We start from the raw sequence: 26,084 nt of genomic DNA, 5'->3' as shown, positions 1-26,084 counted from the left end.
TATATATGAATGCACCTGCCAATTACCTGAGCAAGTTAGATGCTGCGTATCACAGCGCACTGAGATTTTTGACAAATTGTAAAGCACTTACGCATCACTGTACCCTGTATACCAAGGCGGTTATGCCATCACTTACTGTACGGAGGCTCAGTCACTGGTACTTTTTCATTTACAAAGCCATGTTGGATAAACTACCATCTTATATCTGCTCCTTGATCTCTCTGCGAATTGAAAGTACTTATTGCCTGAGATGCTGTGGTTTTATTAAATGTGCCAAGTGCTAGGACTGTCTTAGGGAAGAAAGCTTTTAGATGTGCAGCTCCACTAACATGGAACAGTCTGCAAAAAGAATGGAAAATTACCAAGCTAGTACCACTACATGTTTTTAAAGCTCGGTTGGATGCTACAAAATCAGATGCTGTTGGTACCTGTACTTGTGGTTAAATATGTAAATTGTAATCCCTGTACATTTTGCTGTATGATGTCCTTTTGTTGTTCTGTTGTTTATGTTTTTATGTCTTCTTGTGGAACCTACTGCTGCAGGTCTCCCTTGAAAAAGAGATCATTGATCTCAATGGGATTTTACCTGGATAAATAAAGGTTTTGAATTGAATTGAATTGAATTGATATCAATTGGAGTAAAAATGTTGGAATTTGCGGTTTATTAGCTTGGGATAATTTATAATATCCAGAGTCTCTTATAGCTGGAATTGATAATGTACCTTCTAACTGTTTAAGCTGAAGAGCGAGCATCTTTCCTGCTTGATCACCACATTCAAAGTGTTTTTTACGGAGTCTGTAGAGGGAGAAAGCTGTCTCTTCATGTAATATTGCCTGCAGGTCAGCTCTAACTGTGAGTAATGTTTTCTGAAGTAGTGGGTTTTTAGGATAACGCATATGCTGTTTCTCAATAGTTTTAAGTTCTGATTGTAAATTATTTCTCTTTTTAATAGCTTTTCTGTGCTTAGCTGATTATCCACCCTCTGCAGGTGGCCTTAAAGGCTTCCCATACAGTTTGAATGGAAGACACAGAGTCTACATTTATTGATATATATTCTTTTATTTTATTTTCAATTAGTGAGATGAATGTGTCATCTTTTAACAAAGAGTTGTTAAATCTCCATTTTTTAGGTCTGTTCTTCTCACTAGCAACTAGGAAAAAAGTGATAGACTGAGGGGCGTGGTCTGATAGGACAATACTATGTATGTCTGCATCCATTACATTTTTAATAACAGAGTGGGGTAATAAGAGGTAGTCAATTCTTGAGTAGGATTTATGCACCTTAGAATAAAATGTATATTCACGAGAGAGAGGGTACACTGTCCGCCACACATCAGCCATTGCCAGTGATTCTAACAGCTCATTGAAGGCACTTGATAGTGATCTGTCCATTGGAAGAGGATTGCCTGAGTGGTCTAGTGAAGCATCTTTTACTAGATTAAAATCTCCTCCCATCAAGATAGGGCTGTCAGTGTACTGGGCCAAAATGGTGATCAGAGGGCACATAAACAGGGGTGCACATAACTTTTTTGCCCTGGTTCTCAAAGGAGCACCTGGAGATGTTGCTTGGTGCTCATCCTTAAAATGAAATAAACCGTAACTTTTGAGGGGGTCTTGACTTTATTTGCCAGACACACGGCGCTGAACACAAATGCAGAGGTGAACACAGAACACACATGCAGAGGTGAACACAGAACACACATGCAGAGGTGAACACAGAACACACATGCAGAGGTGAACACAGAACACACATGCAGAGGTGAACACAAGACAACATTAGCACGACCAGTAATCCTACAAGCTGTCATCACTACCCTCCTGACTGTTCTCCTCACTGTCTTCCTCTCTGTCAGACATGGTAGCTGATGATGTAGGCCTACTACTTTCTCTCTGGTTGAGTCTGCAATTAGCTGCTTGCATCCACAAGTCAACAGCTGGTTTTGGGTCGAAAGTCTCTGTTGTCATCTTAGACAAGTGGATGTAATCAAATAAGTATGTGAACATAACCAATAACCTACCATAGCCAATAACAAATGAATGTAACTTATTTTATTTGTGTTGTTCATTCATATCTTATTTTACCTTAACATTTATTTATTTATGCATTTTTTTTTTTTTATCCCTCCAGTTTTAAAGGATATTTTTGGAATGATTTCAAACCTGTTTATCCCAATAATTATAAAGGAGTGCCTTGGAAATATGTGTTTACATAAATTGTGACCAAACTGTTTGAACTTAGACTAAAGTGAACTATCTAAACACTCAGAGTCCTTTACCTCACTGAGCTGTAGTTATCAGCCTCTCAGTCTGACTGGAGAGGACTCTCCCTCCACATTATTGTAGAAACATCTTCTTCTTATATCCGTTAAAGCAGCTAGCACCAGATTCTAATAACAACACCGGGCGGTGCGCCCTTCTCTCTCTCCCTCGCTCACTCGCATTTCTCTCTTCTCTCTCCTCTCTTCTCTTTTCCCTTCTCTCTCTCCCTCGCTCACTCGCATTTCTCTCTTCTCTCTCCTCTCTTCTCTTTTCCCTTCTCTCTCTCTCTCTCTCTCTCTCTCAATGTTGGTACGCAAATGCGCCTTTTTTCAAATGACACGGTGCTCTTTTTTTGGCAGAGGTGCGCATGCTGCACATAAAGGAAGCTTGTGCAGAGTTTGGAGCATAAATATTCACTAATGCTGGGGTTACTTGATGGTTAAGCTGGTCATATATGATGATGAAACACTCTCACCCAATTGCAGTAGCTCAATGAACATCTATCATTTCAGATCAGAGCACCTACCTTACCAGAAAGGTACCAGAATGTATAGAATGTCTGTAAATAAATACTCATACATCAAATGATTAGAAGCAGGAAAATAATTTATAACACACAATGAACATTAACACAAATTTGAAAACATTTTCAAAACACCCATTACTTCATATTTTTAAGCAGTTTCCTTCAATTGTTTCTTTCCGTTTTTCACAAGGTCCTGTATTTTTTGTGAAATGTAGTAACTTCTCCCTCTCGGTCTTCTCCACGTTTTGTGAATTCAGCCATCCTCTGAAGCACTCTTGAAAAGAGAAAGGAAAAACAGATTAACTTTTAGCTTTGTGTTATGATTACTTAAATATGTGCACTGTGAGATGAAAAAGAAAAATGTATCAAATGTAGTTTTGAACATTCACTGTGATTAGGTCTATTATCCACGCCAGTGGTTCCCAAACTTTTTGTGCCCAAGGCACACCAAAGGACAAGTAAAAATCTCAAGGCACACCTATTGTGCAAAATAGCCCTTATAACACGTGTTATCACTCATATCATGTAAAATATCTGTAAATGTGCATAATTATTTACTAATGCCAAATAAAATGTGACAAAGACAACTATATTACTCATGAAATATTTATTAACGAAATATTTCAGAAATTAATTTGAAACTTTATCAAATTAGGTTTCATCAAAGCAGCAACACACTCATTTAAAGGTCACAAAATTAACATTTCAGCAATCAGCATTGAAACATGTGCTATTGTAAATATTTTTGCCGACTTACAAATTAGTGAGATACATGTGCCTGTCGGGGCGCACATACTTTTTTAATCCTTGGTGGCACTGAGGAGAGGGCCACTCGCAAGTCCTGTTCAACAGAGAGCCGTGAGTCCCGTGACCTCCTGTTGTTCTTCATGTAAATCAGAGTAGAGAACGCCAACTCCAGAGATGGGGTCGTTACTAATTTTTTTAAATATATTACATATTACTTTTAAAAAAGTAATATATTACACTACTTGGTTACTATCTACATAAAGTAACTCGTTACTTTACTCGCCGAGCACGTACGAACTTGCACATGCCTGAGTGGCAATAACTTTCCTTACCAGCAGGCGGCGGTAGTGTGTATTTGTCATTCAAAACAGGCAACAACCGGAAGACAGAGAAGAAGAACAGACGACGTGATATAAACAAACAACAAATAGCTGTGCGGTAGCTTCACCTTAGCATGTGTTCTTTGCAGGTGTTTGTTGAGGTTTGACGTGGTGTTTACAGCAGTGGATAACAGCTTCTGGCCTGGACACAGTTTGCACCTCACCGTCACATTCCTGTCTATTCTTCGGACGAACTCAAAATAATGGGCATACCTCCACCCCTCGAAAGTTATCGCTGACTCATCCATGTTTATGCAGCAGTGCATGTGGAGATGTGGACGCGCAAGTCGCGCAGATTACGTACATATAAACCTACAAAGTACTGATATAGTAAATGAAAAAAATATTATTTTTGTGTAGTTGTATATTGCAATAATAACGTATGGTTGTCACAAAATCCCACGGCACACCCGGACTTGCCTCACGGCACACCGTTTGGGAACCACTGATCCACGCAATACACCGTATTTAAAAAATTTCTTAATTTACATTATTTAATTTCATATTCTGTTCTTGTAAATATCATATTATATTATATTACATGTATATAAACTTTTGCACTACTTTTTATTTTGTATTTTTGTATTTTATTATATATGTTGCATTGTTGGTGGAGCTCAGGTCAGAAGAATTTCATTGACATTTCTACACTGTAGCTGCTGAGCATATGATGATAACATCTTTGAATCTTGAATCCAACACTTTTTTCAGTGTAAAATCCTAAATTGTAGGATAGTTTGGCCATAATAATGCTTTATGATTACATTTCTAGTGAGAAGTGTATATTTTACTTTCAAAATCTACCTCCAGTGGATGTGTAGGATCTACATGATAGATATATTACTTTACACCCGGAAGTATGTATTGTCATTCTTATTGTCGATAAATTGAGGGATATACGCTATATTTTATTAACACCAGTATGTATTTTATACATCCACCTCGAGTGTTTGTCTCTGCACCGGAAATAATTTAATTTTAAATTCAACCGCATATTATATAGACTATTTCAGCGCCACACCTGCGTAACACATGGTGCCTCTTGTCTGAACAATGTTTTAAGCGATTTGTAATCTATTCTTGTTGACTTGCAGCCTAAATACAAAGATAACTCCACTCTCCTACCACTGCTTACCTCTAATGAGCCTTGGTAGAACTAGTGTCCCGAGTCATGGGGTCCAGAACGGACTGAAGACATGTGGAACACAGTAACGTGGCGTGGGGAAAAAATTTGGGGAACCCAATAATACCTCCTTTCTTTTGGGTCGGAGGTCTGGTGGTCAATGTAATAAGGTAACCAGATGAGTTACCCGGTATCATTTTACACACATTTGTATCATACAGATGCAGGATTTACACACGCCTGTTATCTAACCGACAGGTCCGCACGCACTCTCCAGCCGAAACTCTAATAAGCATTCATTCACAAACTAAATCAGGAGACCTTTAACGTTTTACGTCCGATTCGCTCCTTTTTTCCTCGCTGTACACAGCTCCAGTTTGGGCATCGGCCTGTCATCAGATTGTATTTGTTGTTGCTGCTGTAGCGGAAGTTTAGTACAATTATTTTTGATTAAACACTCCAAATCTCCACCCTCCATAATTGCACTTGCTTCAGTTGCTTGCTGCTTTCTAACGGCGGTGAGAGTGGTGCAGTGACACTATCTATCTTCTATCGATTAGATTTATGATTCGAAAATTATAAAAGTAGGGTAGACATGTGGATATTATCCGGCTGAACACAACGTGCATTTATCTAACAGGTTCGTTTTCCACTGACCTTATTTCGAGCTATTTTCCCAAATCCTATGCAGAAATCCTATTGCTTTTTTGTCGAGGGAATCCGAGCGCAGCTTACTTCCGGGTTTTAGGATGCGTCACTGCAACACTAAGTTGATGCGATTTGATTGGACTGTGAGGCAAGGGAAGCCTTCCCTTGGCATGGCCCTTGTCACCATAAATAATTCAGTGCTTCTCAAAGTGTGGTCCGCGAACCACTGGTGGTCCATGAGCGCCCCCTAGTGGTCCGTGAGTATATTGGTAACATTTCACATTTGAAATAAATTAATTAATTAAAGTTTTTCGCACTCTCGCGGGAATATCTCCGCAATGGAACCAGCTTAAGTTTCACAAAAGTTTCACTTTTGATTGCATGATATAGCCCAGATAAACACCTTCATCACACATGTTGCCACTTGTTTGTATCATCTTCAGGCGATTTATAAAAAACGATGTGTTTTTGGATATTTGTGGAGTTAGGTGGTCCGCGAGTGTTTTTTTATTGGTTAAGTGGTCCTTGGTATGAAAAAGTTTGAGAAACACTGCCATAGATGGTGTTTTGTGAAATGCTGTGGTGTTTTGTGAAATGCTGTGGTGTTTTGTGAAATGCTGTGGCGTTTTCTGAAATATTGCGGCGTTTTCTGAAATGCTGTAGTGTTTCTGAAATGCTGTGGTGTCTTGCACTTCAGGGCCACCGTAAGAATCAGTTATATTGTTTGTACACATGGTACTTTACATATATATCTGTTTGTTTAAGGTGTCCAGGTGATGTAGACAGGCTGGACCAGAGAGTGAGAGACAGAACTGGACTCCTCACAGCAGTGAACTTCAGCTCAGGTACAAAGACTCTTTTTTTTCATACTGTACAAAGAATCAAGAAAGATATTGGTTTAAATAAATGAAGTATTGACTTGAATACACTGATATACATTCCATTAAACAATACTAAATACTAGATCACCTACACATCAGTTAAGTTGAGGGTTTTTTCCATGCAAAAAGTTACATTTAGATGTTAACAAGCAATATGACTTTGTCAGCTTTCTAATTTAATGTATTGAAGGCAAAGATATTTAACACATAGTGAGAACTGCTACTATTTATCTCTCAATATTGTCTGAAAAAACGTGGTAAAAGTTATTCTTTCAGTGAGACAACAGAGCAAGCTTCTACAGTTGCACTACGTTTTGATAACAGTTAAATATTATTTTGATAATAACATATATCTCAATGTTGATGAACTTCATACTGTTCATTCATAATCTGATTGTCTTTCTAGCTCACTGTTGAAATAAAAAAAAACATAACAATTACAAAATAATTATATCTACAGCCCCTAAACACACAAACACACCGCTTTCATAAATAACACACTTGTTCTGCAATAATATGTTTTATTTTTCCTGTCATTTTTGTTAGGAAAGGACATGCCTGAAAGACACGACATTTTCTCCTTCTCTGAGGGTCAAGAAGAACATCCAAGAGGAACATTAAAAGCTGATGTTATGAGATTTTAAGACCAGTACACTAAGAAACTACTTTTATTGTAAAAACAGTCAGCTGATCGAATGCACCTATTTCCACATCTACACTTCATCAGCTGATTATTTCTATTTGCCTCACTTTATGAGCATCACATCACTTGTGCCTTGCACCGCAGAGTTTGCAACGTCACAAATAAATGGGGCCAATCTTCAGTTAGATGTGAATGTGTAATCTAACATTTTCAGTAAGAATAATGGACAAAAGGAGTGCAAATACAAATACAATTTATTGAAATGTGAACCAAAAGTTAATCAAACATGTTTTTAATAAAAAAGCACATATGGACAGAAGGTGTAAACCTATTAAATGTATAAGTAAACACATTTAGTCAAATAAAGTGACAGACTAGGCCTGTGCAGTTGTTATCAGCTTTGGTATCAGCTCCTCCATCAGGCCTGGTCCTCCTCACTGAGGAAAGACCCTCAGTCCTCTCCAAACCAACAGACAGGACGTCCATCACACGGAGGTTTCTCCCTGAAGTCTCTGCAGCTCTCTGGATACCACGCTGTCTCAATCCGTCCACACTGAATATGAGAGGGGGAAAATGAAAATAATAAATGCTTCAGACAATAAGAAACATAAAGTTGACTGTTGAGTTGCTCCGTTTTTTTAGATTGTCAATACTATTACTGTATAACTAATATCTCAGGTTAAGAGGCACATTCAAATAAAGATTGGTCTTTAAATACATTTTGTCTTTTGAATTGTTTGTCTAAAGTCAAGGATCTAGAACTGGTACTTAGTTTTAATGATACAGTCTGGTTATTATGCTGTTTGGAGGAGGCCTCACAGGTAAGATCGCGAACTAGCTACCATCACATGTACCTTAGCTTGACTTAAATGTATTAAACGTATAGTTAAGTGATATCAAAATATAAATAACTAATGTCATGCAAACATATTAATATTTGCTTGATTCCAGTGTTGAATTTAGCACAATTGCATACAAACGTTAAGGGATTTTAAGATTCTGAAGTATTATGCTAAAAACTCAATAACTTAGATTATTATTTATAGTTTTGCTGAATAGTTTCATGTCCGCTTACCTTAGAAACGTAAAATGCCACGGCAGTGTGCAGATTGGGAGCATGTTTAGCTGGGTAGCTTCAGCTAAAGTGGAACTTCCAGCTCGGTGGCAGCAGGTCCCGCCTTGGCTCCGCCTCTTTGCCCTTATTTGGATCAGGCTGGAGCAGGCGGGAGTTGAACTCTGACGTCACTGTCGAGCCGTTAGTGGCCGACTCCGCCTACTAAGGGCTTCTCGGCAACTCTGCAGAATTCTATGGGTGACGTCACGGACCCTACGTCCATACAGTCTATGTTCTTGACATGAGAGCCGTTTCCCAGCGGAGTGAAGAAAATACATGAACCTCACGGGAGTCACTCCTCAGTTTATACTGTGTTTTGTTTCAATTCATGTATCATTTAGTTACAAATATGTGATATATCTGAACAACAAAGTGGTCAAAAATCATTTTATTCATTTATTGGAAACATTTTCATGATAGCTTTTTTCGTTTTACATTTATTGTCATTTCCATTCAGTCAGTCATTAAGTGCTATTTAAAATGTTAATGTGCTACATATCCACACAAACAAACAAAGTGTGCAATCCAATGAATGTTAATCTAACTGGGTTTTGATAGATAATATATCTCTTTTTCTTCTCTCAATTATTTTATTTCTATTGTGCACTCTAATCAATATTAATCAAACTATTGTTCGTTTATACATTTTAAGAATGGCGTTTATCTTTTTTGAGAATGAGTTCTTATTTTATTTTATTTATTGGGGTCTACAACAGATGATACAAATGTTTGTGTCAGTAAATGTGTGGCTGGGGTGTTTGTGAAAACAATGGGGACAGAGCTGCTGTCAGACGAACAGCTGTGCGGCGTCATCACAAACGGACGTCGCTTCACGTGACGTGCAATGGGAAAGGACGTCCCATTGCTCTTAAAACTAATTTCCCTGCTTCTCGTGGTTTCCTTGTGTCTCTCCATTCTTCCCTGGTGGGAGGGACTAGACGCAGGGAAACGACGCAAGTGAGGGAAGCAAGGATTTAATTTAACCGACCTGAGACCGCAGGGCTCGAGCTTAAGGACGTCCCGTCGTCGAAAAAAATAGTGTCGGGGAGGATAACAAATAATTTTGGGACGAATTTGGGATGAGAGTTAAAATAAAAATACCTTGCTAACTCTACTACAAACGGCGATGAAAATGAAACCGACTGCACGTTTTGTGTAGCACACAGTTATTAAACCTCCTTGTCAACATAAACACACACGCACAAAACATTTAGACCCCGGCCACACGAGGACGAAAACGGCTAAACGCATTCTTTCACACACACATACAGGTTTTGGGCCGAGGGCGACACCGTACTTCCGGTATCAACCATTTCACACGAGGTGCATACAGAATATCATAGTCTATTCCTTAATCAATATAGTCAACTCTAAAATACCACATATATGCATTGGCATGATAATATTATTGTGACAAGTGGGGTATTCACCTGGTGTTTCCAGAAGATAGACGTAGATGCTGCCAAAATCGACCGAAGGCCACTTTTGAGGGTCGTAATTCCATACATTGTACATCCAACAACCCACACAGCTCTAGTTTACGCTGGTAACGACCTAGAGCACACCCCTCAAGTCCAGAGATGTAATCCGAAGACATGCAGCGATTTCTTCGGTCGTTAATTCAGAAAAAAAACCTAGTGCGCTCTGCCTGGCAACATTAGCTAGCTGTTTATATTAGCATCGGCAGGATTTTTGCACCTCCTACATTATATGCTTTAGGAGCTGTATGTGTGTGTTGTACAGTCAGTAAGTGTCTGTTGTGGAGTGTATAGGGCCCTTTCTCATTTCTCTAATTCCCCTCCTCGACTCCCCTCCTCGACTCCTATCCTCGAGACTTAGTACCGCCCACAGGAGATGCGAGCGGAGGAGCCGAGGAGGGGAAGCAGCAGGCGGTTAGAGAAATGAGAACTCCTCTCCTCTGAGCGGTCATTTTAAAGAGACGTCCATTAATGATGACAGGAGGCACAGCAGCCCTCTGTCTGATGGACAGATGTGTTCATGACCACTTATATATTTACTTTGATTCATTCACAGTGCGGTGTAATGAGACAATAACAGGCTACATATGCGGGGACACACATACATACATACACACACACATGTATATATTTATATGAATATATACAATTTCAGAATCAAACAGAGCACTCATCATAACGTAACACTATCAGAGATTGGATATACCCCCACCCCCCCCCCCCCCCTCTCTGGTCAACACATCCTCACTCCCAGGTCGGCCTATGTTGACGTTATGTCAAGTCCCCTGTCGGCGTTTTCCAACGCAAGGGGGGGGGCTTAGCGTCCATTTTCAACGCAAGGGGGGGGCCCTTAGCGTCCATTTTCAGCTTTCCGGGATGTCCATATGCTTCTATGGACGCTCATGGAAGCACGGCATTCGTTTGTGTCGGTTGCCCTTAAAGGCAATGTGAGCGTCCATTCTCATTGGATAACGGAGAATTGTACACCCGGAAGTAAGTATTCCCCTTACTGTCGATTGATTTTACAGTGATATCCGCACTACTCATCGACTAAAAAACACCAGATTATCCTTGTTAATTACACAACATTGATTGGTTTAAATTGTGTGCAATGCTTTTGTATTTTTCCCCTTCGATTCGGAGAAACAAATATGTTTTCGGAGTAAAGGATGGAAGAAGACACTACACTACCTAGAATCCCCAGCTATCGTTTGGACTACACCATGTGCTCTGTTTGACGTCACGTGATTTTCAAATTTCTCCCTGCAGAAAAAAAAAACATGGCTGAACTTCGTTTTATTCTCGATGGAAAATGCCTATTTTAAAGTTAGTTTGGCCATTAAAATGCGTTTTGATGTCATTTGATGCGAGAAATATGAGTTGTTATTTCAGATTATGTGTGCAGTGGATGTACATGATCTTTAGTTTGCTAGTTATTACGAAGATTACTTCAGGAAATTGCGTCCATAACGTTTTCATTGTTACCAAGGTGGTTGCTAGGGACGCTGCTATCGATATTATTTCTGTTATCTTGTGTAACTGTTTAATGGTGTTATCTTTATTGCTACCCCCTTCCCCGTCAATGTATAGTGTTGGTCCACAGCGCAAACATATTAGTTTAACAAAATCCGCATCTAAAGATAGCCTACGTTATTTCCCCCTGTGCAATTCCAGTCTCACATCTCACAGCACATCGTCATTAACAAATAACGGAAACAGACCGAAAACATTTAAAAAAAATACAATAATACTTTATTCCGAGTGTGCTTGCTTTTCTCTTTGGAAGTCATCACATAACGGCATGGTAATACACGGTTCGGCTGCATTAAATATTACATATCTGCCGTAGTTCTGTATTTATAGAGCCCTGATGAGAAGACTTCTAGACAAACATGAGGAACTGAAAACGTGACGTGGATCATAAATATATCAGCCATTAAACAACATCTTACATTTCTTTTCACACAATACGTCTCCTTGCAGTATCAACACTAATTCGGCTGACTTTTATATTTGATCCAATTGGTAGATAGGCTGTATTTACACCATAAAGGTGCACAGCTGATATAAAGGGACACCTAGTGATTAAAGCAAGTTATTGAATTTCATTATTTTTATTATTAGATGTTAATAGGATCCCTATAAAGTATATTAATTACTCGTTATTCTCTACTAATAGTTAATTAAAGACTGTATATAATGACTATTTTGCACATCCCTTTCAAGATTTCAAGATTTTCTAAGGTTTATTGACATATCATATAGGCCTACACAACTATGGTGTAGTTATGCATTGAATGAAAAACTTGGGTCGCAGGTTCCTCAATAGTGCATTACAAGACATCTATCAATATTTGTGCGTACCTCCAGCAATGTTAACTATGTTGAAGCACTTATTTTAACTGATATTATACATAATGTATTATACTCTTATAAGATGTATGTAGATATTTCATCTCCGACCTTGTCAGGTATTGAACAATCATTAAATAAAGAACACAGAATTGTTGAATATAAAACACAGAATTTGTGTGATTATACTAAATGATTTACAAATAAACACCACTGCATATTTAACTGTTACACATGCTGATGTAATACAAATGTTCCAACTTGAGATCAATAAAGTATATCTTATCTTAAGCTGATCGATGGCTACTGCCATATTTGCAAAATGTGCCTCTGAACCTTAACAAGTGCATGTTTCAGGCTTATCAATTAATGTAATGTAATGTAATGTTATCAATTAACAACAGGGGTCACAAACATAAGACCAGCTGTTAAATAAAGCTCTTCTGACCTTAGCTGGCATGTGTGTATATATATATATATATATATATTAATGCTGCCCATTATGGGCACAAGCAATTTTCACCCATTTATTAATTATATGTTTTAAATGTGAGTGTTTCCTATCCCCTAAACCTCCAGGGATGTACACAGTTTAATACTGGCAACTTCGTATTATGGGAAATACGAAAACGTCTTTTAAAACTACAACTCCCAGTAGAGACGTGCCATAGATACAGAACATGTTGCGAAACAGAATAGCCAGCATTTGTAGTTCTGGGGACAGGGTGGGGGAGGGGGGACGCGGTGGACCCGTTCAAATCCAGTTTTGGACAGTCTGCCGTGATTCCATCCCATTTCAAGTGCTGTTCGAGGCTCGGCGTAACCCTCGGAGCACACTCTCCAATCACAGAGCTTGAGGACTATCACGGGGTTTGTCAAACAGAGCACATGGTGTAGTCCAAACAATAACTGGGGATTCTGGGTAGTGTAGTGTCTTCTGCCATCCTTTACTCCGAAAAAACATTTGTTTCTCCGAATCGAAGGGGAAAAATACAAAAGCATTGCACACAATTTAAACCAATCAATGTTGTGTAATTAACAAGGATAATCTGGTGTTTTTTAGTCGATGAGTAGTGCAGATATCACTGTAAAATCAATCGACAGTAAGGGGAATACTTACTTCCGGGTGTACAATTCTCCGTTATCCAATGAGAATGGACGCTCACATTGCCTTTAAGGGCAGTCGACACAAACGAACGCCGTGCTTCCATGAGCGTCCATAGAAGCATATGGACATCCCGGAAAGCTGAAAATGGACGCTAAGGGCCCCCCCCTTGCGTTGAAAATGGACGCTAAGGCCCCCCCTCTTGCGTTGGAAAAAGCCAACAGGGGACTTGACATAACGTCAACATAGGCCGACCTGGGAGTGAGGATGTGTTGCTCTGGTCGCTACAATGAGGAAAATAAATTACGGGCCAAAAGTTTTATTTACAAGTATTAAAAGTAAGCAGAGGACACCAAACCAACTGAGACCTGTCTGTCCGCTGCATCTACACACACACACTGTAGGCCTACCACACACACCTACACATAATCAGGCTACAGCCGTTGTGTATTTTATTATGTGAAGCACTGAATGGTTTTAGAAAAATATCGACTCTTTGTTTGTAGATATCTACTAAACTAAAGCAAATATAGAGAGTAGGCCTGTTACACTGAGTGATATATATTATACACACTGCTCTGCTTTCTGCACGGACCTCACAGCTGTTCTCACTGTAAACATGGCGTTGCGATGAAAGCAGTTTCTAAAATAATATCCAGAGGATGCATGCAGAGCTGTCATTGGCTGAGATAAGTCCGGCCGTGCGTCACGACTCTTTGAAACATATCTGTTCCCGGAAATGCATCCGCGAAGGACCCATCAGTGTATCCTCGGTTATAGCTCCTCCAGAGAGCCTCCTCGACGCTCGATCCTCGGTCCTCGAAGTGCATTTAGAGAAATTAGATGTCCTTCAACATGGCGCGCTAAAATTCATTTCCGGGTCACTACCGGAGGACCGAGGAGTCGAGGAGGGGGATTTGATGAAATGAGAAAGGGCCCAAGTATCTGTTGTAATTGAATTACTGACTGACTGACTGACTGACTGACTGACTGACTGACAGGCAGGCAGGCAGGCAGGCAGGCAGGCAGGCAGGCAGGCAGGCAGGCAGGCAGGCACTGTTCATTAAAAAAACAGTGCATTACACAAACCATCATGCTCTTACTTTGAAATCATGCGGAAATGTCGTTTTCAGTAGGCCATTACGTGGTTTCCGAAAATAACCAAGTGACACGAGTAGATTTTAGCCAAGACCGGCAGCAAGTTTGTCTCAAAACTCTGTGTGTGTAAAAAGACGATCCACAAGCAGAGATTTTAGATCCACAAGCAGAAATGTGAGATCCACAAGCGCATTTTTGGTCGACAAATACAAAATGGATTCACAAATGCCCAACCAAGTCTCACAAAAAAACGTGTAATAACTACGTTGGTCCACAATGTAGGACGTAAAAACGTCCTAAAGAGCAACCTAAAAGAGCAGACCGATTTTGCAACCCTGATCTCCTCAGGCAGGTCTTTACGACCAGCAGTGATCAAGGCTGGATTAACCATATGGGCAACCTGGGCAAGTGCCCAGGGGCCCTTGAGCAAAGAGGGCCCTCAGTGACAAAACTTTAAAATAATATTTTTTTTCATCATACATTGTTTTAAATTACACTCACTCTTCACCATAAATAACACAGCTTTTCTATAGGGTCAAATTCATATATTTTCTAAACCGTCTCTGTACTATAGGTCTCACTATAGGCGCATTCACACCGCAGTATTTTCCCCACAAAGGTTCATGAGAACTCTTTTGTCGCGTTCACACCAAAAAGAGCCGGTACTAAAATTAGTTCATGAGAACCTTTTTACCCCCACGAAAGTCCCTGCTAGAAAGCAGAGAGCTGCTAGAGAGCAGGGACTTTCGTGCGGCTCTCTTGTGAGAAAAGAGCTATATTTCTGATTGGCTGGGCGGATTGCAAACCACGCCCCGTAAAACTCCCAAAAAGTTTTGTGAAACCGCCATTTTATTATCCTCGCATTAGCATTATTAGCATTAGCATTAGCCCAGCGCAGAAACGCAGAGAGACTAACTTATGGCAACACAAATAAAACATGGGAACGGTGGAGATGAGGAGGTGTCGGCGTTCTGGCGATTTACTCGGAAGGCTTCAGTAGAAGCTGCTGGGAGTCACAGCAGCTTCTACTGAAGCCAGTCCCCAACTCCGGGGACTTCCGGCCGGGGACTTTGGGCGGCAGTATACGCTGTGAAGTGGTTTGCGGCCTGCCAGTAAACTCAAAGCAGAAGAAGAAGAAGTGACGTCAGCGGCTTCATTTGCCTAATCCACCCCCAGGGATTTATTCCTGTGTGAACGCGATCTGTACTTAGTTCATGAGAACTAAAGAGTTGTCATGAACTAAATTCTCATGAACCTTTGTGGGAAAAGTACTGCGGTGTGAATGCGCCTTATGTATGCGCTCAACTTTATTACTACGCGGCGGCGGTGTATAGCCGAATCACAGCCCCACCCTCACTCATGTCACATTTTGTCACGTGAGCTGAACAAATTGATGATGCCGGTAGCCAAACGCCCAGCGGGGCTGCGAAAAGAAAGAAAAAGAAGAGAGAGTGGCGGCTGCATTAAAAAATGTCCCAACAATAAATAGCTTTTTCAAAAAAGCAAAAAGTAGGCCAGCAACCACAAGGAACAATGGCGGCAGTCACGGAGGATGTTGTTGAGCTAGCGAGCAATGTTAGCCTCTAGCCTTGGATTTTGATGACCTAATCACAGACTTTTCAAAGAGAAAGGCAAGGAAGAAACACTTCTAAAATGTAAGATCCACTGTCTCTCACACACACTCATTCTCTCTCTCTCTCACACCCACACACTCTCTCCCTCTCTCACACCCACACACTCTCCCTCTCTCACACACACACACACACACACACACACACACACACACACACACACACACACACACACACACACACACACACACACAATATCTTCCATCACATATTCTGATCACTTAGTTGAGCAACCACACAATTTCACTACATATTTTACTTTTGTAACTCTCAATGTATGTGACTAATAGAACTCCTTGTGTACTTGTACAGCTAGGCAGTCATATTTTGGTATTAAGTGGGGTGCTGCTCTGAGGTTTTGAGTGATATTACCTAGGTCTTCTTGAGCCATACACTGTCTTGAGATATTATCCATTGTATCTTTGTCTTGTGATTTTTGACTGAAAGGGCAAAAGGCTAGACCTATACTTTGGTTGAACTATGTGGCTGCGTCCCTGCTTTTGACAAACAGATGTGCGATTTGACATGCCAGATTGACTGCAAATTCTAAATATTGGTCATGTTGGTAGGAATGCGTAGGCGTGGTGTTACTTGTTGGTACGTGGGTTGGGGGGGGGGGGCCATGAGCGCTAAGTGATCAGAATATGTGATGGAAGATATTGTGTGTGTGTGTGTGTGTGTGTGTGTGTGTGTGTGTGTGTGTGTGTGTGTGTGTGTGTGTGTGTGTGTGTGTGTGTGTGTGTGTGTGTGTGTGTGTGTGTGTGTGTGTGTGAGAGGGAGAGAGAGTGTGTGGGTGTGAGAGAGAGAGAGAATTAGTGTGTGTGAGAGACAGTGGATCTTACATTTTAGAAGTGTTTCTTCCTTGCCTTTCTCTTTGAAAAGTCTGTGATTAAGTCATCAAAATCCAAGGCTAGAGGCTAACATTGCTCGCTAGCTCAACAACATCCTCCGTGACTGCCGCCACTGTTCCTTGTGGTTGCTGGCCTATTTCGTCACTTTTTGCTTTTTTGAAAAAGCTATTTATTGTTGGGAAATTTTTTAATGCAGCCGCCACTTTCTCTTCTTTGTCTTTCTTTTCGCAGCCCCGCTGGGCGTTTGGCTGCTACCGGCATCATCAATTTGTTCAGCTCACGTGACAAAATGTGACATGAGTGAGGGTGGGGCTGTGATTCGGCTATACACCGCCGCCGCGTAGTAATAAAGTTGAGCGCATACATAGACCTACAGTACAGAGACGGTTAAAAAAATATATTAATTTGACCCTATAGAAAAGTTATTTATGGTGAAGAGTGAGTGTAATTTAAAACAATGTATGATGAAAAAAAATATTATTTTAAAGTTTTGTCACTGAGGGCCCTCTTTGCTCAAGGGCCCCTGGGCACTTGCCCAGGTTGCCCATATGGTTAATCCGGCCTTTCCTAACAATGTTGTCAATTTTAGACATAAGCTTATAAAATATTTACAGCCCTTAATACGATCCATTTTCTGGGCTAAATATGTGTCTTGGCCGTTTTCCTTGTGATCGCTAAATTCCCCTTGTTTATAATAATCACCGTTCCTTCAGCAGGATACTGTAGTGATTCAAAAACCGCTTTCACACCAAGTACTTTGCCGTACTTAGTTCCCAGCACGTTTAAGCGTGCCGTGCCCGGCCCGTTTTTGGGTTTCCACTTGGCGTAGTACCGGCTAGCGGGTACTATTTCACAGTTTTTCTGGCCCCATAAAATTGAGGTTCTTTGCGGGCCAACAACCAGGCTGAGTCGGGCTGAGTATGCTAAACTAAAGAGAGAGAATCGCTGGCAAGGGGGCTACAACTACAAATGAACATATTTGACCGTGATTTAATTGTAATACACGTTTCAAAATGATGCCGAAGTAACAACATACTGATTAGTAATACCGGTTAGTAAAAACCATGAATTAATGCTTTTAGATAATGCATTGAAAAACTTTTTAAATGTGTGTCTTTTGAATGGAGATCGGCTAAGCTAACGCAGTATCTGCTCCGACCGTCCACATTCACAACAACGGCCTATACAGACATAAATAAAGCAGCGACTGTATTCGCCATGACACAGAAAGTCTGTGGTTTGTACTTGTTTAACTTTTGTCTAGTTTCTGAACAGATATGAGGAGCTGTGAGCTCTGAGGGCTCACAGCTAACGGCTGATGTTGTTTTTCTGTGGTTCTCATCGAAGATGACGTCACGGCTCTGCCTACACTGCGTTACTATAGTTACTGCCCCAGCTACTAAACTGTAATGGAAATGCAGCATAAAGTGAGCCAGTCCGAACTATACCGTACTAAGCCGAGCGAGGCCCTGCAATGGAAATGCGCCATTAGTACCCCCATGGAACTAAGAGCTGATCGCGTTCAGAGGGAAGATTACGCAAATGAAGCCGCTGACGTCACTTATTCTTCTTCTGCTTTGGGTTTACTGGCAGGCCGCAAACAACTTCACGGCGTATACTGCCATGCATTTCCAAACATTTGGACTACCTATGTTGCAAATGTATTATCTTTTCAATTTACACACGGCATCTATTGCACGTCTGTCCGTCCTGGGAGAGGGATCCCTCCTCTGTTGCTCTCCCTGAGGTTTCTCCCATTTTTCCCTTTAAACTGTGGGTTTTCTTTGGAAGTTTTTCCTTGTACGATGTGAGGGTCTAAGGACAGAGGGTGTCATATTGTCATACTGATATTTTGTACAAACTGTAAAGTCCACTGAGACAAATGTAACATTTGTGATATTGGGCTATATAAATAAACATTGATTGATTGATTGATTGATTGATCCGAAGTCCCCGGCCGGTGTAGATACCATATGTGCACGGCCTACCAGATCAGCCCTGGGTCCGTTGTTTCCATAGCAACAACAACTTCCTGTCAACAGCATAAACTCCCACAGACAGTACACACGTTCAGAGTCTGAACGTGTGTAGCCTACTGTCTGTTCAAAAAACTGCAGGAACCCTAAACACAGACAAAAACATAACCCCCTTCACATCTCAACTATTGTAAATGTTACGGGTCCCCAATATGACCACAGTAGCAGTGATGACAAGGAGCATGAGGACACGGTGTGCTATGTTTCCTTGCAGATCGCTTCTCTGGTTGTTTTATTGTACAACAAAATCATGTAAACATATTATGTAAATAACCTAATTTGTGTTCTGTGAAACTGAAAAGGATATGACATTGTTTTTGTTACTTTTGTTGCAGTTGTATGTCTTAAATGTAATTTAGGTTAACTTCCTGTTTTATTTAGATGCTTTTATTTTGAAGGCGAGTTTACGCTGTTGACAGGAAGTTGTTGTTGCTATGGAAACAACATGACGGTATCTGATATCTTCTACATATAAAGACGGAGAAAGCAGGGTTCGAGTTATAAACTGAGCTAAATGGGGGTCTTTAAAACTAACGTGTGCGCACGCACACACAAACAAACACACACACTCAAACACACACACACACAGCAACAGCAGCAGCCCTCTACTTGCTACAAACTTAAATATGAAAAGGTTCAACTACGCACACACATCATCTCGGCTCGTGCAGCACGCTCACAGGCATAAATTGTGCAATATGTATTGCGCACCTTGGAGGTGCAGCGCAGGCATATTGTCATTCAAAAGATGCGTAGTTCTTTTGGGAAACATGTTTTTCTTTTAGCCTATTTACCTCGTTAACGTAAATAATACTCATTACATTGACACTTGCATTATTTGTGATTAAAATATGGTTGTTGGTAATGTATTAGCGACCCCCACAGATGAACTTGAACAACTTTATTAACTTCCAGGGTAGTGAATTGAACATGCAATTGTAATTGGGTGTGTGTAGTGCTGCGCATAGATATATATAAACACTAGATGACTCACCCGCGCTGCTGGCCAATGGAGACCGACGTTGCCACTTGGCCGCCATCTTGCTACAGGCAGTTCTCTCATTCATAACATTATGGTTTACTATTTAAATAACCATAGCTTGCTCAATTTTCAACCAATTTGTTTTTTTATAAACATCAAAGATGTAGTTATGATACTGCATACTTATAATCATGGACTTTCATATGAAAATAACATTAATCAGATAAAGCAATAGCTATACACACACACACACACACACACAAGGTATTTATATTAAATATTTGCCGGCGTATATATTTCCATTAATTTTATTATATTGTTAATATTTAAAATAAATTATAAAATGTAAATACATTTATACTCATTTTACCACTCTGTAAGCTTTAAGAACAGGGACACAACTAATGACAATAGCAGATGTTGGTATATTATTTAGATATTCACACCTTTATCAGAAGAACCAAACCAACATAAAATGTGCTCACAGACAGGCCAGTTCTGTCTAATTTATCACAATTATTTTTGACATGAGATCTTCATATTACTATACTAGTTTTGTATTTAGTTTCTAGATTTGTAAACAAATCCAGAACCTTTGAAATATGTTATTGAAAAAAGACCAAGAATAATATAAACTGTACCATGTGTCCTTTTGTGTCCTTCTGTAGTCCATTTGTGGTTTGTCTTGTCTCACCCCGGCTGATATATCACAAAATTCACTGTTTAAATTGTTCCCTATATTGCCCCTATGCCCCTGTAAGGTGTCCTTGGGTCCTTGGGAAAGGCGGCCCCCCAAAATAAATGTATTATTATTATTATTATTAAGAAGAACAACTTGGTGTGGTGTGGAGGGGATGTAGGAAGCAGGAGCAGGTGGGGAGAGATGGGGCTTCAAGGTTCAAGGTTATTTGTTTTAAATGTGTCTTGGAGATAAGGACCAGCTGCACACAATAAAATACAGTATAACACAAAACCAATAAGACACACGGTGACACATGGCACACCAACAATCAATCATCGTCCAGCCTCAGCTTTGGTATTCTTTCACAACCATGTTATGGGTTTATTAGACTGAGCAAACATAAACATATGTGGGGAACATAGTGCTGCGTCTCATGGAACATGAAGATTTAATAAATACATAGTAGGTGGCGATATATGCTCCTAGTGGTAGCGATTCACCATTAGTCTGCCCTGTCCGGTCAAATTCCTCACTCCTGAAGTGCTCACTGCAGAGCAGTGTCCTGTCACAGGAAACAAAACCGTCTCTTCTTAGGGCGAGTTCCCACTGCCTTAAACCTTAAAAACATGAGAAAGGTAGCCAGATATATAAATTATTGTCAACATTTTCCTCCCTTCTTTCCTTTAACATTAAGGGTAAGGACAAAAATACACACCGAAATTATCATATTTTTGGTATGTATGCATGTATGTATAGCCTACTTTAAGAATAAGACAACCACACTAAGAGTAATAAAAAAGGTGTCCAAAAGAAACATTAAATAATTGTGTAAAGAAATGGTAGCAACATATTCTAAAGAGGCTGGGTCAACAACAATCTTGCAATACTATTATCTCACATAGCCCCACTGATCCTGTGTAGCAGGACTTGTAATGTACATACATCCACTAAGTAATTAACGATTATCCTAATTTTAGTCATAATATTGTCATATTTTACACGTGAAAGGTGATCCCACGGGTTCTTGTTTGCAGACTGCGGTGATTAGAGCAGCCGTAGGCTGCACAAAAGTCCGGCATAGTCAGGTACTTCTGTAAACACAAAGCCAGCAAATTTCTGTATCATAATGCAAGATGTTTTTAACAAGCCAAACCACTTGGAAGAAATCATGTGTAACTTAAGTTATGTTGAAAAGAAAGAGCAGTTCTGCCTCTCCCACTGGTGTAAAGTTGCTGGGCCTCTTGTTATTAGCCAGCTAATAAATACAACCACATATACAAAGAAAAGCTGCAATTTCAACATGTCCAAGCATCCTGTATCATAGCCATGCTAATAATGTTTATAATAAACCAAACCGTTTGTAAATCAGTCAATATTTCAGCGAGTTAAGAGTATTTTTGTGCAGATCACTCACCTTACAACAGCTACCATAGCGCAAATCAGAGTAACTGTTGACTGTAGCAAGATGGCGGCCGGTCAGCTACGCTGGAAAATCTCCCATGAGCCATCTAGTGTTTATATTAGGGCCGGGACTGGATTAAAAAAATTAATCTAATTAATTAGAGGCTTTGTAATTAATTAATCGAAATTAATCGCATTTTTAATCACATATAAATATTTGACCACATATAAATATTTGACCTGAGAACAGTGAGAAGCAATTTTTTTCACATGGATTTTAGTATACCATTAGGCGCATTCACACCGCAGTACTTTTCCCACAAAGGTTCATGAGAACTCTTTGAACCTGGGGGAGGATTAGGCAAATGAAGCCGCTGACGTCACTTCTTCTTCTTCTTCTTCTTCGGGTTTACTGGCAGGCCGCAAACGGCGTATACTGCCCATGGGATACTGCCGCCCAAAGTCCCCGGCCGGAAGTCCCCGGAGTTGGGGACTGGCTTCAGTAGAAGCTGCTGGGAGTCCCAGTCAGTCGTCCGCAGGGGCAACATGAGGCGCCCGCCGGGCACGTTCTAAAAATAGCTCGCCAAGCAAATCCAAAATGTATAAAATACACAAAACAAAAAAGGAAATGTAATTAAAAGAATCTCCCCCATGCATAAACGAAACCTAAATCATAGCGAACTCTATCTACTTACTACAACTCTATATCTATCTAACACCCCTCCTCCCCCCACCCCCACAATGAATATCGACCAATCATGTTCTTGCTTGATTTGCGGGACCAGCGTTGCAGTCGGGAAGAAAAGCAATGTGGCACCTCCCCGCTGATTTTCCTTCTGGCAGAATCTACACAACACATCAGCCCCATTGAACAGCCTGTCATGCAGCCTATACAGCACATGAGGGGCAGAGTTTTACTGTGTGTGTTGCAACTTGCATATTTATTTATTGCACTTGACGCACACACACGCATGGCGTAATCTCCACTGGGGACAGGGGGGACATGTCCCCCGCTCTTTTCGAAATCCCGTTTGTGTCCCCCCACATTACAAATATGTTTATTATTATTTTTTAACGCAAGCCGTCATCGCCACGGAGGAGCACACAACCTGTGTGTGTGTGTGTGTGTGTGTGTGTGTGTGTGTGTGTGTGTGTGTGTGTGTGTGTGTGTGTGTGTGTGTGTGAGTGCACCCCTTTATCTATTTAATATAGGCTAGATAAAGTAAGAAATCATTCCAATGTGTACAATAGGACAGTACAAAAACAGTTTAAAAGGGGAGTGATTAGTAAAATATGCATAAATAAAAAGAAAGAATGCTAAATAGGTAACACAAGATAAGAATAAACAAGTTTAAATAATTTATTATTGGTTGTGATCATATTCTAAAGATGTTTGTTTCTTGAAAAGTATACAGCTCCCTTTCATCTGAGTGTTGAGAGCTGTATCCATAAATTCATGTTGTGCTCAAAGTGCACCAGATTGATGCATTTCACTTCAACATTTAAAAAAATAATCTTCCCGGGGGTGCATGCCCCCAGACCCCCCTAGAGGAGGTGAGGCCCCCCCTGGAGGATGTGAGGCCGCCCCTAGAGGAGGTGAGGTCCACCCCCAAATAAAGCAGGTTAAAATAATTCAATTGCATACATGTTCTTTTAGTAAACACTGAAAACGGGTCCCAAAGACCCAAACAGCACACAAAGGTTAAAGGTAAGCATATAATAATGTTAAAATGTGCTAAATATATACACTGCAAAAAACAAAAAAAAGAGGAGTAAAAGTAGCCCCCGACTTGTTTTATTGTTTGAAAGTAGCCCTCATCCTAAAAAAGGTTGGTGACCCCTGTTTTAGATGGTTTAGAACAAAAAGGAGAATATACGTAAGTGCTAGTTTTTTTGCGAGTCCAAGTACCAGTTCCCGACGTTCCGGTTTTAACCGGACTTGAACCGAAAGTTTTTACAAGTCCAGTACCGGTTCGGCGTACCGGTACGCATCACTAGGTGTGTGGTATATTTTCATGCACGCACACGCATGTTCACTCAATTGTCCGATCGCAACCAGTGTCCTTGCGATCTTGTTATAACAACAAGTCCACGTTACTGATGCAATATGGTTGAGACCATTCAGGCTTATTCTAGAGGGGTGCAAGGAATATTCCAAGTAGTGGGGGAGTTGTATACAATATGTGTAAAACATAAAGATAAAAAGGTTTAAAAAAGTTATTGTTTAATGTTTTAAGGAGATGACGCTACTCAGCCAATCAAATCGGTGAGTAAGCACGATAGATTCAAACACACACACAGAGACGAGACAAGAGGAAGGTAGACAGCAAAAACAGAGCATTTAATGACATTTTCTCTTACTGGACCTCTTTGAAATGCAACTGAATACCCCTGCCTTATAGCAACAACAACAACAATAATAGGCTAATAATAATAATGATGATAATAATAATAATAATAATAATAATATCAATAATAATTGGGGGGGGGGCGCGGCTGTTCTTATGTTCTCTGAGGGGAGGCTCACCTTCCCACACTTTGAAAACCCCTGCTCTAAAGGTTAAGTGACTCCAACCATAATACTCATATGAGGTTCTGTGAGCAGTTATCTCCACGAGGTGCAGTCCAATGGATTAATTTCAGACCCCCTCCTCTCTTTCTCTTTGTTAGTGTTATTTATGACCATACTGTAGAGAGAAATACAGAATACTTAAGAGAGGCAATTAGGCCAGATTTTCATACTGTCTGAAATGCTTCTATGGCGGTACCCAGGGGAAACAGGAAGTGGTGTCCTGACTGATTTCAACCAGACCAGCTGTGGATTAATGTTGTTCCACTGAAGATCTCACTGATGCTTTTTAATGGACAGAGACTTGATTCTGTGATGTTATCTATTGATGTGGAATGTTAATTATATGCTATGCTGTACATTTATCAGACTTTTTCGGTCATGAATGCCGCCCGTACTTGTAAAATGCAGTACTGTAAAGCTGAGCTTACACACTCTCTATCGTACCTATTCGCAGTGACAATTGGGTGCCGTTTAACAGGAAACACAGTAATTAGCTAATTAGTGACATTTGTTGAATGCAAGCCGTTAACGGGCTGCAATTGTTGGTGTCACATATTGAATGAACATGCTAGTTCATAGGCTCCAGCTTTGACAGAACATCTTTCTGTTTCTGTTCTTCACAAGGAAGTAGGAACAACAAATTGAAAACGTTCCCTATTCTTTATTTTTTAATGCTGACACATCTCTTTGACACCAAGGTCTATGAGAATCATTCAAAAGGAATACAAGATGAATACTTGCTGAATTTAACCATTGCATTTCACTACTATCATTCCCCAAGTGGTATGCGTGAAGGAGGGTGAATTGAAATACATACTGCACTAATGATGGTACAGGACCTGCCAGCCACCAGCAACAATAAACAAACTAAACACATTAATAGTACCAGCGTGTTATTGATGTTTCGCTTAGGGACTTCATCATACACACCCATCTTGTGAAGACTGTAAGATATATTATTTGGTGTCTCCAAAATCCTGGTTCCTATCCCTTTTCTCTCTTTTCTCTTTTGGGGTTTTCAGGCTTTGATATTCCTTATTTAGGTAGAGTCCATAGCACTTTGAAGAGCTAGCTGCTTATATTTTCTAGATGAAAATGTAGCTTTTAACAAGAAAATCCTATGATAATTGGAACATGTTATTAATCTACATCTAAAATGATTTAACTATGATAAGTAGCACTCCAACACATGTAGAGGTTTATTCGGAAGTCAAAATGCATCCTCTTACTCAAGCTTTTAATTGAGCTGCCCATATTCACACTACAGTATGCCTTTTTAGTCATGTATTCTGTACCTGCTGTGTTTTATTATTTAATTTATTTCATTACCTTTGCTTATTATGCCTGTTTTTAAATGCCTTTTTAATAATGTATTTATGCTGTATTTGTTCTTAAATGTCTTTTGCTTTTAATCTGTATAGCACTTTGAATCGCCACGTGCTGAAAAGTGCTATATAAATAAAATGTCCTTGCCTTGCCTTGCCTAAAAGCAAATTGACAGTTATTTTTGCATAACAGAAGGTTGATTATATAGCGATTGTTGTTGTTTTATGTATTTGTCCATTTATAAGAAA

At 40.1% G+C, this 26,084-nt stretch overlaps 1 long non-coding RNA gene across 1 annotated transcript; it reads right to left on the bottom strand.

The window, feature by feature from the left end:
• Positions 1 to 20,887: 20,887 nt before the first annotated feature.
• LOC117545429 lies at positions 20,888 to 22,038 on the bottom strand. The gene is made up of 3 exons (XR_004568834.1): positions 21,952 to 22,038; positions 21,537 to 21,628; positions 20,888 to 21,154 (listed from the first exon to the last, which is right to left on the bottom strand). It is a non-coding gene; the product is annotated as an uncharacterized LOC117545429 (long non-coding RNA).
• Between the last annotated feature and the right edge of the window lie 4,046 nt (positions 22,039 to 26,084).

Source organism: Gymnodraco acuticeps, unplaced genomic scaffold (genome assembly GCF_902827175.1).
Source record: "Gymnodraco acuticeps unplaced genomic scaffold, fGymAcu1.1, whole genome shotgun sequence".
NCBI classification, from domain to species: domain Eukaryota; kingdom Metazoa; phylum Chordata; class Actinopteri; order Perciformes; family Bathydraconidae; genus Gymnodraco; species Gymnodraco acuticeps.
This window is presented reverse-complemented; position numbering and strand designations above follow the sequence as displayed.